The sequence below is a fragment of the Canis lupus genome, chromosome 2, assembly GCF_003254725.2.
Source record: "Canis lupus dingo isolate Sandy chromosome 2, ASM325472v2, whole genome shotgun sequence".
Lineage (NCBI taxonomy): Eukaryota > Metazoa > Chordata > Mammalia > Carnivora > Canidae > Canis > Canis lupus.
The window spans coordinates 75,800,502-75,818,108 of record NC_064244.1 but is presented as its reverse complement, the minus strand read 5'-3'; the positions used below and the strand labels follow the sequence as shown (position 1 = coordinate 75,818,108).

Below are 17,607 nucleotides of genomic sequence, written 5' to 3'. Positions count from 1 at the left end.
ATATGGAAGCTCCAAGAAGACAAGTCCTGGCAAGTCGATGGTAGAGGCAGACACAGGCCCCTTCTCCTTCCATCACGTCACCTCCTTCCCCTCCTTCCCCAAGGCTGGGGACTCCGGGAGGGTGGCATTAAGCTGGGGCTGATCAGGCCCTGAGACCCTGGTCTTGACCTCTGGGACTTACAGCTGGTCCCTCCAAGTAGGTCCTAAGCCGCAGGCAGACCAAGGCCGAGGAAAGGGCAGGGCTGGCAAGCCAGGGGTGCATGTCCTTGGCCGGGAAGACCTGATCTCCCAGGGACTCGGGTTACCGGAAATGGTAAATCTCCCATTGCCTGCCACCTCCGACCAGGAATGTCTGTTGCCTCAGGGAACATCCTGTTCACTTGCCCCCAGAGAGACAAGGGATAGCCCAGGACCTGGGCCCCCCTCCGCTCCCTACCCCACCCCTGAGGTGTCCAGTTAGCCTCTGGGGCTCCCCAGCCAAAGGGTACCTGTCATTCTGGGGCAGTGAGAATGGTTATAATCAACCGATCACAGGAGAAGAGAGAGCTGGAAGGGGTGCCCCCCAAAAAAAGATTGAGAACCACCCTACGATCTGGTCCATTCACTCCTGTCAAATGTAGAGTCCGAACCCCAAATTTGGGTAAAAGTTGTGATCTCGTTACCCCGATGCTGGAGGTAGCACAGTGGGAACTTTGGGGCAGAAGTAACCTGGGTGGAAGCCCGGCTCCGTGACCCTGCAGCTGGGGAGCTCTGGGCGAGTCGCTGCAGCTCGTGTCTGACCAGTGACAAGGCTGCGATGGGGACCCTACGAGATTCATGGAGCTGAGACGGAGTTGCTGGGCACAGAGCCTGGCGCAGGGCCCGGGCCCAATTAATGGTGGCTCCGAGAAGCACCCGGTGGAGGAGGGAAATGACCAGTCATTGTTACGTGTGCAGGTATTATGCGTCACGTGTGTTTTCTGCCCTCATGGAGTCAACATTCAACTTGGGAGTCAACTGGACCATAAACTACTATTTGTCAAATGGTGAGAGAGTTATAAGGAAAAACACAGCGGGGGGGGGGGGTCGGGGGGCAGGGACCATCGTGGTGACACCTGCTATTTTACAAGGCCAGTCAGGGAAGGTGACAGCAATGGGAAGGCAGCGAGTGCACAGGGGAAGGGGACTCCAGGAACAGGGAACAGGAGCTGTATCTGCACCAAGGCAGCAGTATCCTTAGGATGTTCTAGAAACAGCCAGGAGGCCAGTTGCCTAATGCTCACAACTCTGCCCTGAGAGTGAGGTATAATTATCCCCATTCCCCAGGGGAGGCCCAGGACACTCAAAGAGGCTCGCCCCAGGTCACGGAAAAAGTGGCAGGGCCAGGATTCCAACCCTTTTTCTTTCTTTTTCTTTAAAGATTTTATTTATTTATTCATGGGAGACAGAGAGAGAGAGAGAGAGAGAGGCAGAGACACAGGCAGACGGAGAAGCAGGCTCCAGGCAGGGAGCCCGATGCGGAACTTGATCCCAGGACTCTCGGATCATGGCCTGAGCCAAAGGCAGACGCTCAACCGCTGAGCCACCCAGGCATCCAACCCTTTTTCTCAGCTAGATATCCAGGGGTTACTGTCCCCAGAGCTCCCACAGGGAGAGAGGCAGGATGGGAAAGGCTCCTAAGGTGATCAAGTCAGAGTTCTGACTCCTCCAGACTGGCTGTGTGATGTCAGACATCACATCTCCTTGCTGGGCTCAACAGCCTCGGCCCTCGTGGACAGAGATGCCTGTTTGTCCACCTCCCAGCTGATGAGGGAAGGAACCACCAGGAGAAGGAGGACAGAACATGACACTCAGAGGTGACCCTGAGCTTCTCTGGCATCTCAGACCCAGTGTTCCTCCCCAGACGAGTGTGAATGGCGCGTGCAGACCCTACCAATCTGAATCGCCAAGGGTGACTTCCTGCCAGGCACCCAAGAGTGTTCACCCTGCCCAGGCCTGCCCGGGCCTTGTCCCCACTCGGTGGGGTGTCCGAGATCTGGCCACTGTTGCCAATCTGGCCTGCACTCCGGCTCCAGGTGTCAGGCATGCCCCTCATCCCCAGGACCCAGCCCAGGGACAATTCCTGGTGTCCTGACCAGGCGGAGGCCCATGATCAGCCTTTGTAACCAGGGGTGCCAAGTTAGGCCAGCCCTTGAGGGCACTGTGCCAGACCCTGAGGCCCAGCCAAGTGCAAACAACATGCTTGGTGCCCAGATACAGGAGTGTTAGAGCGGGCAGGCTGCCCACTGCCCCCGTCACAACAAACCATCATCTCTGTCCTGCCGAGAGGGGCCCAGGCACCTCAGCTGGGAGCAGGGGACTGCCAGGGGAGGCCTCCTCCCCCACCTCCACGCCCAAGGAAGGGCAGTGGGAATCTCGGAGCCTGGACATGGAGATTCCAGATGCCAGCAGCTAAACAGGCAGATCTGCAGAGACAGCTGAGGGGAGTGGGTGGGAAATTAAGGAGGAAGGGGGGACTTTTTTAGCATTATGGGTGGAGTCAGGGGAGGGAGAGGGAGAGCTCCCCAGGGACTGAGGAGAAAGTGGGGAAGGTACAGAGGGACAATCCTGTCCACCTCTATCAAGGCCTCCGCAGCTTGTGGAGGGGGGGCTCCCAAACCAGGAAGGGGAACCAGTCACAACAGCCACCCCTTACTGAATGCATAGGCCACCCAATGGAACTTTCTGGAGTGATGGAAATGTTCTGTCCAATAAGGTAGCCACTAGCCATCTGTGGCTACTGAGCACTTGACATGTGACTGAGGCCTCAGAGAAACTAAAATTTTTTATTCAAAACTTTGAATTTCATTTTATTTTATTAAATCTTAAATTTATTAAACAGCCATCGAACTGGACAGCGCAGATCCCACCATCACCAATCTTTTAAAGCGAGCCACGGAGGTAGAGCTGTCTCCACTCTACCAAGGAGGAAACTGAGGCTTGCCCAAGGCCACACAGCTGGTAAGCCGCAGAGGGAAACCAGAACCCAGGCCTGGCCTTCCACTGTGCTCCCCACCCAGTGTCATTGTCAACGCTGGAAAAGACTCACGGAAATTGTACATGTGTGGGTGATAAGGCTGCCCAGTTAATCAGGACATCAAGTCTCTTGCTTTTGGCCCAAATTCTGTCGGCTATGCCCGTTATCACACATTGACCAGAAGCTCAGGCAGACCATTTATTAAAGTCTTTGATTTCTTGACATGAAAAAAAGTCAAAGCGGTGATGGAATAATCCCAGCTGGCAGAGGAGCCAGTCTTGGAGAAAACTGGAAATCTTCAATGACAAGAAAGCTGGACTTGGCCTTCTTGGCCTTATCTCCGCAGACCCCACGCAGCCCCTGGCCCCCAAATGCTGTCCCCTCTCACGGGGCACATTTCCTCCCTCTAGGCCTCCAAGAAGGCTGTTCCCTCCTCCTAGAATGCTATGCCTACGCCTCGCAATCTAATCTACTCCGTCCTCCGAGGCCTGGCTAAATTACCACCTTGACTCTGAGGTCTTCCGGGACCCCCCACAAAGACATCCTTCTCCCGCACACATCCATAGGACCTCATTTCTTCTAACTTTTACAGGACTAGAGATCCGGTCTTAATTATAGCCCCTTGAGTAAATGTCTCTAACTGTCCTGCTGGAACCAATGCTTCCAGCATTGAGGACAAACACCAGGATGGGTTTTCTCACCATTTACATGTATTTTAACCTCAGGATACATCCCAATGCCGAGCAGCAACTAGCAGATAATAAACATTTACCAAAGTGAACTGAATTATAATAGTGGCTTAGAAATTTGGGGACTCAATTTCTTATGGCTCTGTCCTCATGTCTTGTGATCCCAACAGACGGGTCCCCCTCTTATTCTGGACCCTCAATATGCACACCTGTAAAATGGAAGGCAGTAACGGTACCTGCTTGGTTGGGAGATTATTTGTACTTATTATATGTATTTAACAAACACTATGTGCCAGGCCCTTTGACAAATATTATTTTCATAACAATCCCATGAGATAGGTATTATTATTATTATTCTCCCATTTTATAGAAGAGAAAGAAACAGGCAGTGGAATTTAATAGATAAAAGAGAGAATGCAAGTGTGTGGCACGTGTCAAGTGGTACACAAAGTGTAGTTAGCATTTTCATTTCTGGATAATAAAGAGTCTACAGAATTGGGGGAAATTTAGAATACTTCCTTGAGGCTGGGCACATAGTAAGTGCCCCTCAAATTATTTGCTGCTAGATGAAGTCAGTCTCAAATGTACCAGGGATGTGCAGGGTGACCCTATCTAAGGCCGGGGCAGGCCCTGCTCTGACCCCCTGACTGTCAGGCAGCGGCCACTGTCTGTACCACTATCTCTACATTGATAGAGAGCCCCTTCCCTGTCCCTATCTTTCTCCAAGGACAGGAAGAATAGAATGACTTTGGAATGATCCCTCGTCTAGCTGTGCTGATCCCATGGGTGCATGCAGATAGGAGGGTCTGATTAAGTCTCAAAGGCAGGAGATACTCTTGACTTTCTCCAGTCCAGCCAGGGATTTTGACATATCTCCCCGCAGCCCAAGCCCAGTCGAAAAAGAGGAGAAGAAAGGACAGATCCAGGGAAGAGAATGAACATGAATGGAGCATCTATGCTGGCCATCTCTCCATGCCTCAGTTTCACAACACATGACAGTGATTCCCACATCACAGGGGTAGTTTTCAAGATAAAATTAGACCGTGTATGTAAAGCAGAGTTTCTCCGACGGGGATCTCTTGGGGATCCTGTAGGTCTGGATCAGTAGGTCTGGATAAGGCCCTGATTCAGTAGGTCTGGATAAGGCGCCAGCGGCTGGTGTGTGGACCATCCTTGGACTCAGAACACCACCTTGCACAAGTTATAATAAAAGTTAGCTCTGCATTCTCTTCTAGAGATTTAATCCTTAAGGAACATCTCCAGGGGGCTGGAACCATGTTCACTACTGGTAATTTCAATACTGATAATACCTCAGGTCCACTGAAGTGGAGTGACTTGCCCAAGCACAGAAGGCTACAAAGAGGCAGAAGCAGGATTCAAGGCCAAGTCTGTGGATCCATCCTCCCCATGCATCACGCCACCCCAAGCCCCACCCGCCTCAAGCAGCAGCCAGAGGCACAGAGCTGAGGACACAGCAGCCCTGCCCCTTCACCACATCGCCAGCCCCTGCTGGGCCAGCCAGGCCTCCGGGCAGGGGCCCAGGCTCCCCCAAAAGAGGCCCTGAGCCATCACCTCCACCACCCCCCCAGTGGCCTCCCCCTCCATCGCCTTATAAAGTGACCCGAGCAGCTCTTCTCCAAGTTGCAGTTAATTTTATATGGAGCGAACCCACTGTCCTCTCACTGCGGCCTCAGCCCCACAGCTTCACACATTCCTTCTGGAGCAACATTACCTAATTTAACCATAGCCCCTGCTCTCCAGGGCTCTCAAAATAGCAGCCGCCAAGGGGGGGAATATGCCCTAATGTTATCAAAATAAACAATTATCCCTCCTCCCCCACTCAGCAGGCACCAACCTCAGGACCCAGCCTTGGGGGGGTGGACAGGGAGCCGGTGGGGGGGGCAGTGAGGGGGCCTGGGGGAGACCCAGAGAGGCTGCCAAAGCCCTGTTCTCTCCAGCCAGCCAGCCCTCTCATACATGACCTCTTCAAACATGTTCCTGGGATCTCCCCATGCCCTGCCTCCTCCCAAATCCACCAGCCACAGGCCCAGAACCCATGGGCCACTGTGGCCCTGGTTTTACCCAAGACTAGGATTCAGCTTTCACTTTCTCCTGATAATAAAAATTATGATAATAACAATTGTTTCCATTCCCCAGGAATTAATCATGAGCTACAAACTTTCTGCAAGTTGGCTTGCTGATGCCCACAAAGGATTGGTAGTCTCTTGTTTCAGACGAGGAAATGGGTGCTCGGAAAGGTAAAGTGACTTATCCAGGGTCACACAGCCAGGGTTGGGGCGGCCAAGCCCAACTGCCCCAAAGCCCTACCCATCATAGCACCTTCCACCTGGGACTCCTGGGACTCCCCTGCAGGGTCCGAGCCTGGGTGAGGAGGAATACAGGGGTTCTTCTGTGCTGGCGGGTGGGGGGAGGGGCTTGCTCACCTGGTATATTATTGTAGGGTCTGCTCACATGGCTGGCAACAAACCACAGGGGCCTATTTTGCCTAGCTCACATTTCACCCAGATCCTATGGGCCCTAAGTCTGTCCCCAGGGCCCCAGGGGCACAGCTGGCCTGTCAATCTGTGACTCCAAGACCCTACTCCCTGTTCACCATCCTCCCCTCCCGCCCCTGGCCCATGTGCCTCAGAACTGTGCTGCCACATTAAAGCAGGGAACACCCAAGCCACTTGCTGACATACCTTGGGTGCAACCAGTGGTTAAGGCGCTGCGAGGGCGGGCCTCCCAGTCCCCTGCTGCCCAGAATAATCATTAACTGTGGCAGAGCCACGACAGAGAGCAGAGGCAGGAGCCCCAGTGGTGGTGAGGGTGCTGAGGCCCCTGGAACTCCAGGGAGTGGCTTGGACCACCCGGCTTGCTGAGGCTGGCCTGGAAAGATTAACCTTGTATCACTAGGGCAGGTGGCCTGGCCGGTGCCTTGGGGACACTTACAAGAGCCCGAGCCTCCTCTTCACTCACAACCTGTCCTGCCCCACTCCCCTCTCAACACTATGAGGACCCCTAAGTGAAAGGTGCTGGACAGAAGGATGGACCCTGGGGCCTGGGCCTTTCTCAAAGCAGGAGAGAGGTGTGCAGAACAAACTGGAGCCTTTGGGTTTACCTAGGACCAAATACCAAGAGGCAATCTTCAAAGGGAGGGAAAGAAAATCATAAAATAATGGTTCCTGTTATTTGTCAACTGTCTCTTCCAGCTATAGGAGATTTATATGATCTCTAATCTTCTCTAAAATCCCACCAAGAGGGTATTACCATTCTCAGCTGACAGATGAGGTTCAGAGAGGCTAAGCCACCAGCCCAGCATCACAGAGCAGTAAGTGATGGAACAAGGATAAGACTCAGGGCTGTGCCTCCCGCCCATGACACTATCCCAAAGTACAACCTGCAGAGTTAAATGGAACAGAATAAACAGAGGAGGGGGCTAACAGGCAACTGAAAGAGCCCCCTGAATCCTAGCCAGAAACCCCAAGGATGCTCCCCTCCCCTTCCCCCCCACAATCTGGATGTACCAAGTAAAGGTAGTCCCTGGGGCTTCTAGCACCTGTCAGGGCAAGAGCGGAGCCTTCTGGAAGATGGGGGGGGGGGGCATGTGAAGCTACCTGAGGACCTCTTTTGGAGTGCTGGAGGGAGGAAGGTGGGACCTACAACCCCCTCCCTCCGGAGTCCGTCATCCTCCTCCTCCTCCACCAACGTTTAGAGTTGAGAATTCCCTTCGGTTGCTCAGGTGAAACCAAGGTGAGGCCCCGGCAGGCTGAGAGCTTTGATCTTATCACACATTCCTGCCCCAGCCACCCCTTCCCTTCTCCCCACCTCCCCGCCCAGGCTGACTTAACCCTTTCCTCCACTTCCCGAAATCAAAACCAGGACAGAGCTCTTCTTCCCCAGAAGAGGGAGGAGACAGGAAAGAGAAGGAAGGTGGAAAGCAGGGCCCACGCTCTTCACTCAACTCCACATCACACAACCCCAAACCCGAGCCCTGTGCGCTGCTTCCATTTCTCCTAAATTCAAATAACCAGACTCAGCCTAAACAGCCCCCGCGATTTCCCCCGCATCCACGAGCTCATCTGAGACTCCCAACAAAACCGGCCTGCTCTCTTCTCCAGCCCTGGGGGTCTTCTCTTCTGCCCTAGCCCAGGGGGGAGCTGTGTCCCCAGGTCCCCTCTTCCTACAAGGGAAACAGACTGAGAAGCCACGACTAACAAATGGGAGCTTAGACAAAATAATGAGACTCCAGGTAGCTCCCAGAGGTTGCATGGCCCTGAAAACCTGCTCTTGCAGACCTCTCCCCCAGACGCCACACTTTTTATGGACTAGTCCACCACCCAGCTGGTCTCCCTAGCAGACTGTAAAGCTCCATCAACCCCTGGCTGGATTACACCCAACACCGGGCTGGGCATAGAACTGGCACTCCATAAATGTCTGCTGGATGAATGGATGGTCCCATTTTGCATCTGGAGGAAATGAAGCTCAGAGAAGTCAAACGATGTGCCCTGGATCACACAGGTAGGGCCAGGAGGAGTACAGGAACCTCGTGACCCCTGAACTACTGCTCATTCACTCAACTGACAATACCCCAGGTGTTAGCTCAGCAGCAGGTACCCAAGGGCACGGAGGGAGACTGATGTGGGCAGGCCGCCACAAGAGGGATCCCAGGTGCGCAGGAGAGGCCAGGTTAGATCTAAGGGAGCAGCTTGCCATCTCCTCCATCTGTTCCCTGGCTCGGGGCCTGGCACCTGTGGGGGCTGGTAGCGTCAGTGAAGGAAGATGTGGAGTTGGTAACGAGGTGGCTACCTCCCCGGCTCCAAAGAATGCCCCGACGGGAAGCTACAATTTTCTCCAAGAACTCAAAGTTCTGTTCCTCTGGGTTGGCAGGTGGCCAAAGAGAAAGGAAGGAGTCCATTTTGTGGATAGAAAAATTAAGGCCCAGAAAAGAGGGTCAGTAGCTGGCTGGCAACTAAGTGGAAGCCCAGGCCTCGACCTCCGGCCTCCTGGTCTGGCCAGGTAAAGGGTGGGGGGCTGGGATGGATGTCACCTCAGCTATCTTGGTGGCTTCCTCTCATTCTTTTCCCCATGTTAATGACTCCAGCAGCAGGCCCGGGCTTCCTGCCCACACACTTGACAATAATGTGAATCTAGGGACAATGGGGGCAGATGACTTCTAGACCCCTGCCCCGGATGCATTCCTCCTTCACCAGCCAAATCCTCTACGCTCTTTAGGTCTCGCTGCCTCCAGGAAGTCTTCCATACGCCTCATGCCAAATGGATCTTTTCCTTCCCTGACTACCTGCTCTTGTCTGTACTCTGAGTGGCACTGGGTGCTTATGGCTCATGCTTCCTGCCTCTGAAGGACCCAGAGATTCTGGCGAGGAGGGACCCTGCCTCTAATTTCTCCCAGGAGGCCTGACAGATGCGGACTCAGCTCCTACCTCCCTCTGCACTTGGCTGTGTGATCTTGGGCAAGTCACTGCTTTCCACTGAGCTGTTTCCCATGGGAAAAGAAGGGATAATCCCAAATACATGGGAGAGTGGACAATGCAGATAAAACACCCAGTACAATGTCAGCCCACAGTCGGTCCTCAAGCAATGAATGAACGAGGAAATGAATGGATGAAAAAATTCCTGACTCTTCCACTGTACAGGGATGCTCAAATGACACAGTTTGGGCCTTATATGTAAATCACGCCTCCCAGCTGGGCCGTGTGGTTCTGTGCCTTGTACTTCACCCAGGTCCCCAGGATGGAGGTGGGCACACGGCTGGCTCCCAGCAGGCCCTGTCCAGCAAAAATTCACTGAACTCCAAATGACAAAACCTGTAGGCCCCACCTGTAGGAGTCTGGGACCTGACTGAGCAGGATCCAGGTTCCCAAGGGTCCCAATCCCAGGAAAAGCCAAATCCATCTCCCTGGGGAATGTTATCAGTAAGTTGGGATGGAGGCCAAGGGGCAAAAGGCACCCAAGTCTCCCAAGTAGGAGTGAGATAAGCCCACATGGCAGATATACAGTTTGCTGTATCCTCTGTCAAGGCCAGCCCAGTCTGCCTCCACCGCGTGGCCTGTCCTATGCCAGCCCTCCCCGACTACCCTCTCTTTATACCCAACGGGCTGGATCCACTGAGGGGGAGGGATGACAGCTTTGGAGGCAGACAACCTGGGCCCCACTCCCTAGTATGTAGCTGGGCCACCTACTAGACAGATGAATTGGGCCAGTCATGCCCCTGCTGTGCCTCAGTTTCCCCCTCTGCAAAATGGAGATAATAATGCCAACCTTGAGATTTCTGGGAGGATTATATGCAATAATGCCAGCAGGAAGAGGGCCCCGTGTGGGGCTTGGCTGAAGATAGGGTGGTGGTTCTCAACCAAAAGAAGGCGTGCATGCTCACTGAGCAATGGCTAACGATCTAGGTGACTGAGGTCATTGGGGAGGAGACCCTGAATGTCCCAGGGCAGAGAAGACACTGGTCTGTCCTCAGGAAACTCCGAGGTCTCTGTTCTTCTGGCCCAAGGGTCACAGGAAGGCAAACAGAGGAGAGAGAGAAGAGCCTGTGGAGTGACAGAGGCCACTGGGGCCAGGATTTATGAAGCCAGAATCTCAATCCATCCAGCCAAGAAGAGGCATGATCCCAGTTCCCAACTATTTGAAAACTGGAACCGCCAAACAAGTAGAGGGGATGAGTCAGCTGGGGTGAGGAGGAGAGGCCAGCAGCAGCAGGAGGTGGAGGCCAGAGCTGGCTCCTTGGGGGTGAGCATGGGGAGGCGGGGAAGGGAGAGATGGGGTCAGGGACCCGGAGGTGGGCTGGGAAGGGGCCAGAGGCAGCTGGGAATTCCCAGCCCCATGCCAGGAGACCATCTGTGAGGTCACCCAAGGCCACCTCTGAAGTCCTCCCCCTGCCAAGCCCCAGGCTGCCTCCCCCAGCCCACTGACGGGGACCAGGGGGAAAGATGGGGAAAGATGCCAGATGTGAAAAAATGAAACACCTGGACATGACACACCCTGGTGGGGAAGAGGCATGTCTCTACCCAGCAGCCCAAGGCCAAGGCGACAGGTCACCACATACTTGTGTGTCTCTTCCCCTTAGCTTAGCCCTGCTGCTTTTCTGAGGGTCCACGGGGGTCAGAGCGACGGCTGTGCAGCCCTACCATCCCTGGCAAGGGACCCGCTACGGGCTCCCTCGGGGCTCCCCGGGCAAGGTCTTCTGTCCTCTAGCACCGGCCTGAAGGAGGATGGGGCTGGGATGGGGTCCCAGGAAGCCCCCTCGCCAGTCCTGCTAAGATGCACGAACATCCTCTCTGCACCCGTGGGAGCTACTTGGCCACACCACTTGTTGCTCAGAGCCCACCAACTGCACACATCTGGGAAGGGGACAACGCGTCCACAGGCTCCAGCCTTTCCCAGGCCACACCCTGGGGTGTGCTCCCCTCCTGCTCCCCCACCAGGAAGGAGCAATCAGGGTGGAAGGGTGGACTCTGTCCTGCAGCTGTGGCCTCAGTGGGGGAAGGGGGGCAGTGACAGATCAGATGCAGTTACATCCAGGGCTCTTGGACTTCGAGGGAGCAGAGAAGCAGCGGCTTCCATTGGCTCGGTCACTGATTCCACAAGCAGAGCGCGGGGCCTGGTAAATAGTTGGCAGCAGTTTTGATCAGGAGAAGGTGTACCGTGCCGGGTGCTGGGAACCCTTAATCAAATATCACTCCGGCCTTGCCCTCAGCAGGAACAACACGAACAGAACAGCCACCATTACGTTTCACACCCTGAGTGAGGTGCATCCGCAGGGTCTCACGTCCATTGGGCAAACAGGCATCATGTTCCCTATTTCTGACCTGAGGCCCAGAGAGATGAAGCAACTTGCCCAAAGTCACAGAGCCAGTTGGAGCCGAGCTAAGACTTGTGGGCAGGGCCCTCTGAGCCCAGTGCCCTTGATCACAGTGCCCGGAGAAAGGGGCTCCGAGTCCGCTGAGGAACCAGACAGCACTGAGGGCGTGCCAGCGTGTGCCACACGCTCCAGGTCTCGGCAGAGAGCAGTGGCTGGAAGGACAGGTCCCCCTGAGCCTGGGCGGCCAAACCACCCCCTCTGCAATCCTCAGCAAGGAGCCCGGGCCTTCTTGGCCTGCTGGCTTCTCCCAAGGCCATTAATTTATTCACTTGATAAATGTCCACCTACTGTTGCCTAGCACCAGGCAAACTGCAGTGAACAAGATCTGAGGCCAGGTCCTCATGGAGCGTCCATGCTAGACTGGGGGGAAGGCAGTAAATTCTAAATAAGCACATAAATATCTAAGCATGAGCTCAGGCTGTCGGGTGTGAAGGGACCAGGGCCTGCAGCTCCTTAGATGTGCATTGGGAAGACCCCCCCTCCCCCTGGCACCAGCTCCCTAGGCCAGTGTAGAGGCCCCAGCTCAGGCTGGGAGCGCGTGTGGTGTGGGAGGGGGGCCGACTGCTGTCGCTCTGAGTCAGGCAGGGCCGCCCCATCCCTAAGCCTTCCCCTCCAACGCCTCCTGGAGCGTTCCCATCTTAGTGGTCCCCCCCCCCCCCCCCCCGCTTCTTCTGGACGCTCATCCCACAGACTGGAGACTTCCCTGACTCCTCTTCTGTCCCAGCCCAAACCTCATCCATCAGCAAATCCCATCGGGCCTAACTTCAAAATATATTCAACAATCAACTGCTTCTTCCCACTTCCATCGCCCTGGTATGAGGTCCCATTGTCTCCGGCCTGGACCTTGGCTCTCTGGCTTGTGCCCTTGACCCTCCACATCCTCTTCTCCGCACAGCAACTAGAGTGGCCTCTCATCTCACTCAGAAGCAAGTCCAGAGGCCTTCTCATGGCCAAGGCTCGGCACATGGACCACGCTCCTCCTCACTCCCACTGCTCCAAACACGTGGGCTTCTTGTTTTCCGCAGATATGCTGAACACCTCTGGGCCTTTGCACTTGCTGTTCCCTCTACCTGGAGTGCCCTGTCCCCAGGCCTCTGAAGGGCTTGCACCCTCACTTTCTTCAGTTGCTTCTACTCAAGTATCATCTTCTCAGAGGCTTTTCCTGACCGCCCCGTCCTACCTCATCACTCTCTCTATCCTCTTCCCTGCTTTCTCTTTTCCTCTGAGTACTTCTTGCCATCTGACATATTATATTTATTATCTGTCTTCCTGCACTAGCTATATTGCAAGTAACACAAGGGGGGGGGGGGGAATTTGACTTTTTGTTCCCTGCTGTAATCTCAGTGCCAGGAACAAGGTTAGGTCCTTAGAAGATGCTCAACAAATACTTGCTGAGTGAATTTTACGTCCACCATGCACCTGTAGGGGGACTTTAGTCTGTGGGACATTTAGTCACATACATCACTGGTCCATTCATTCATTCCCCACACACTGCAGGCTTTTGTGGACCAGGTACCCTCCCCACCCCAAAGCCAGAGCAAGGGCTGTGGTAGGTGGCCAGGAGCTGGACCTCAGGACACCTCAGGGATGCCACAGAGATGCTCTTAGGTCCCTGCAACTCTGGCACAGGGGGCCATGGGGGAAAGGAGGGAAGGGTGGGTTCTGGGGGCGGCTGATGCTCGAAGGCCCCACATTCCCAGGCCTCAAAAAGCAGCCTTGTTCCCGGGGCTCTCAGGCTTTCTTGATGGTGCCCCTAGCCCAGCCACCCCCAGCAGCCACAAGCCACTCCCTTCTCAAGGCCACTATTGACAGGGACCCAACACCAGCAGTGAGGCTGGCGGCTCCCCGCGAAGTGAGTTCCACACATTCTTCTAGGTTTCAGTCAGCCAGCCTGGGCGCTGGGGCGGCCGGGACCGGGGAGCAGGAGGGGGCAGCAGGGCCAAAGAGGCCAGGGCCTGGGTTGGGGCAACATTCCAGTAGGGCTGGGATCCTCAGCCCAACCTCCCTCTTCCTGGAAGGAGGGTGATGGGAACAAGGCCAGGGTGGGCCCTGGGAGGCGGGGGCACTGTGCTCGCCATATCCTTGGGAAGCTGCTGGGGGACAGGGTCAAGTTCACCCATTGGCTCTCCAGCCTGATGTCTCACAGCTGGGATGGACTGGGGAGGGGGGCCATGGGCCAGAGCTGAGAGCCCTTCCCACACATCCCAGTGGTTGAAGATCCAGGATCTACATGTCTGGCTTCCAAGTGGCCTCTCAATCATGGCTCTGTATCCTTCCACATCTTGGGCAGCCCCTCCAAGAGTCTCCCCACGAGGCCAAGGAGCCTTGAAGCCTCTGAAGACTCACTCTAACCCTGAGGCCCCAGGGAACAACCATGGTAACCCCGTGAGAGATCCATGCATGGTGGCTAGCCTTTCTTCCCCCCTCACTCCCTGCACAGGGTAGGGCCCAGCCTGGCCCCCTTGGGCCTAAAAGCCCTGGGATTAACTCAACCCTCTATAGGATCTCAGGGAATATTTGATGAGGAAATTAACTAACAAACCTGCAAATAAACAGGTAATCCCACAAGTGGCCACCCTGGAGTTCCATCTTTCTAGGCTCCTGCCAGGACAGGCATCTTCAGGGGGCCTCGTGGACGAGACATATCCACCCTGAGTGCCTCTGTCCCTGAAGCCAGACCCAGATATTCCTTGTCTGAGGCAGCCTCTGTACGACCTCAGACCTGAGTTCTTACTTTTATCAACATCAGTGACAACAGTTTTATCAACATTAGTGCCTGCTATAAGCAAGTGGGCTGCTAGGCAGAGTGGTGAGGAGAGAAGTCTGGTTTCAAAGCCTGGCTCTTGGTACCACCGAGGATATATGTAGGTGACCCACTGGGCAAATTATGGAACTTTCTTTTTTTTTTTTTTTTTTTAATTTATGATAGTCACACACACACACAGAGAGAGAGAGAGAGAGAGGCAGAGACATAGGCAGAGGGAGAAGCAGGCTCCATGCACCGGGAGCCCGATGTGGGATTCGATCCCGGGTCTCCAGGATCACGCCCTGGGCCAAAGGCAGGCGCTAAACCGCTGCGCCAGGGATCCCAATTATGGAACTTTCTGTGCATCAATGTCCTCTGCTTAGAGAATGAGAACCATACTAGGAGCTATGGCTTCGTGCATTCAACAGATATACTGAATGAGCACCTACTACCTGCCAGATGCTAAAGATAAAGCAGCAGCAAACAAAAATACGCAAGGTCCTGTTCTCATGGAGCTTAAATTGATTGGGGGGTGTGTGTAAATAAATAAACAAATACTTATCAGATAGCGACAAGAAAAAAAATAAAGCAGTAAGGGGACAAAGAGTGTTGGGCAGAGTAGTCAGGGATTTAAAGGAAGGGAGGCAGAGGGTCACATAGATATTTAAGGGACAAACGTTCTAGGTAGAAGGAACAGCAGATGCAAAGGCCCTGAGGTGGGAGTGTGTTTGGCATATTGGAAAAACAAAGACCAGTGTGGCTGGAGTGAGTAAGCAAGGGGAAAGTTGGCAAGAAGAGAAGTTTGAGAGGGAGCAGGGGAGGCTGGATCCCAAAGGGCCTCGTAGGCTATATTAGGGCAGGGGCTTGAGTCTGATGGTGAGCAGCAGGGGGAATGCAGGGAGGATCTGACACGTGAGGATTTGTTGAGAAACTCTGTGTCTGGCAAACAGTAGGCACCAATAAATGTGAACTGTCCATATGATTTTTGTCAGCATCTGGCCTGGCAGCCCAAGACTTACCTCCCTACCACTGCAAGCCCTGAACCCAGTCACCTTCTGCCACCTTCCTTCCACCCCTCTCCCCGGCTGCACCTCAGATCCACAGATCCCAACATGCCTGCGCTCAGACTAAGAACAGGTCCGGGCCGAGCCAGGTGGGGGCCACTACTCCCCAGACACAGGGAGCTGGGCCCCATGCATGGAGGGGTGGGGGTCCCTCTCTGCCCCTTCCAGCCTCCACCTCCCTCTATGGCCTGTAGCCCTCCCTCTAGAAATCCTCAAGGCATACTCACAAGCTCCACCTCCCCACAGCAGGTCTGGAGCAAGAGGCGCGGGGGCTGGGGCAGGGGGGTGGGCAGGGCAGTCAGTTATGTCCAGGGAAGGGCTGAGGTAGCACGACCCCAGGGGGGGAAGGGGAGGCTCCTTTAGCTCCTCCATTTCCCCTCCGCCCACAGCCTCCCTAGTGAGGAAACCCAGCAGAGGCAGGAAACAGGTATCTCAGTGACTTCCCTCCTCAGTCCTGAAAAACACCGTAATCATGGCAGCCCCCTCAAGATTCCTGTCTCCTGGTGGGGCTGGCCCCAAGAAAGGAAGGGCTAAGGCCCCAGCAGGAAGAACAGGGATCAGCAGGCCAAGGCAGGCACTGAGTCACCCAGGCCTGGCCCCCACCCCGAACAAGCCTCTCCACCTCCTCTGAAATTACTCCCACACTTAATCACAGACCACTGCTTCCTCTGCCTCCTGCCCCCAGTGAGGTCTCGAGCTCCCTAAGGACCACCTTACCTTCCTCTATTGGCTTGTGGATGTGAACCAAAGGGCGGAAAAGATAAAGGACAGTGTGGGTGAGGAGGAACCCAGGGCTTGCTGGGGCCCTGGGCTAGGAACCTGATTTCATGTAAAATATACAATGAACTTCTTATCCCATTTTACAGATGTGGAAACTGAGGCCGAGGAAGAAGAAATTGCCCCATATCACAGGCTAGAAAATGACTGAGCTGGGATTCAAACTTCTTGGGTCCAAGCTCTTTCCAGCTCTCCGCCATCAGCGTGGGGAAGGACTCAAGTGAAGACCTTGGTGTGGTTGCTGAGGAGACTATAATCCTGCAGGGTCGGAACTGCCTGTTGACCCATCTCAGTTCTGGGAAAGCAAAGACGGGGCCTGTTCCTGCTCACCCATAAACCCCAACCCCTAGCACAGTGCCAGATGCACTGGTACACAGTAGGTGCTTAGCAACAGCTGCTGAATGAATGAACCCCTGAACTCCCACTGACTGACTGTCATGGAAGGCTGCTCAATGAAGATATGTTGAATGAACAAGTGAGTGAGACGATTGGCTGCCATCTGGAATTTCTGTGTAAATTCCTCCAGCACACAGCACATAGCTCCACCCTCCTCCTCACTCGGCCCTGTGGAACCCTGTGGAACCCTGTGGATCCCTGTGGAACCTCGCATCCAGGAGCTCTCAGCAGGGAGCAGAGCTGGGGGAGCTGCAGAAAAGGAAGACATCCTATGTGCTAGGTTCGTGCCTACTTTCTGGAAAGTAAAGATCAAGTTTGGATCAAGCCTGGGAAGCAAGTGGATGGGCATCTGCTGGATACCCTGGGGTGAGAGGCTGAGGTGGGGAGTGGGGGAGGAGAGGTTCTAGGCGGGTGGGGCATGTGAGCTGAGGGGTCAGGCCCAGGGTGGGGGTTAAGAAGTGACTCAGGAGGGCAGAGGTGAGACACAGCGGGCCAGGCCAGGACAGGGATTCAGTCACTGGGTAAACACTGGCTAAGAGAAAGTCCCTCTCTTGGCTCTGAGAAGGGGCTGGGGGTAGGGGGCGGGGGTTAGGGACAAGAACCGCCTAGGACCACCTCAAAGAGGGTGGGGGTAGCTGTGTGGTTCTCCAGGGCAGGCCCAGCTCCCAGATGTGCCCCCACCCACAGCTGCCACCAGCTGCCTGCCCACTGACCCCGCCCCGCCCTTCTGGAGTTCACTCAGGTCCTCGGAGCGTCCCTGGTCAAGCATTCTTTGCACCCGCCCGTCCAAGCTCAGAGCAGGGAACCTGGCTGTCGGGGCAGGCCTCCCCTGCACCTGAGGACCCCGGAAGAGGAGAGCTAGGAGACCGACCTAGGTCCCGTACCAGGCACTCTCAGGCTCCTTCCACGCAGTCCTGCCACGCACCTTCCAGCTCGACACTTCGAGGCCAAGCATTCTGAGTTCTCTTTGGGCTTGCCCGAGGTCACACAGCTCCGGGGCGAGGAGCAGGGATGGATTCAAGTCCGGGGGTAGGGCTCCAGGGCCCGGGGAG

General features: G+C 55.0%; 1 protein-coding gene across 6 annotated transcripts in view; it reads right to left on the bottom strand.

Moving 5' to 3' along the window:
• The window catches only part of HSPG2 (heparan sulfate proteoglycan 2), a 99,271-nt gene that overhangs the window by 81,026 nt on the left and 638 nt on the right, over positions 1-17,607 (bottom strand). The gene's annotated exons all lie outside the window — the stretch shown is intronic.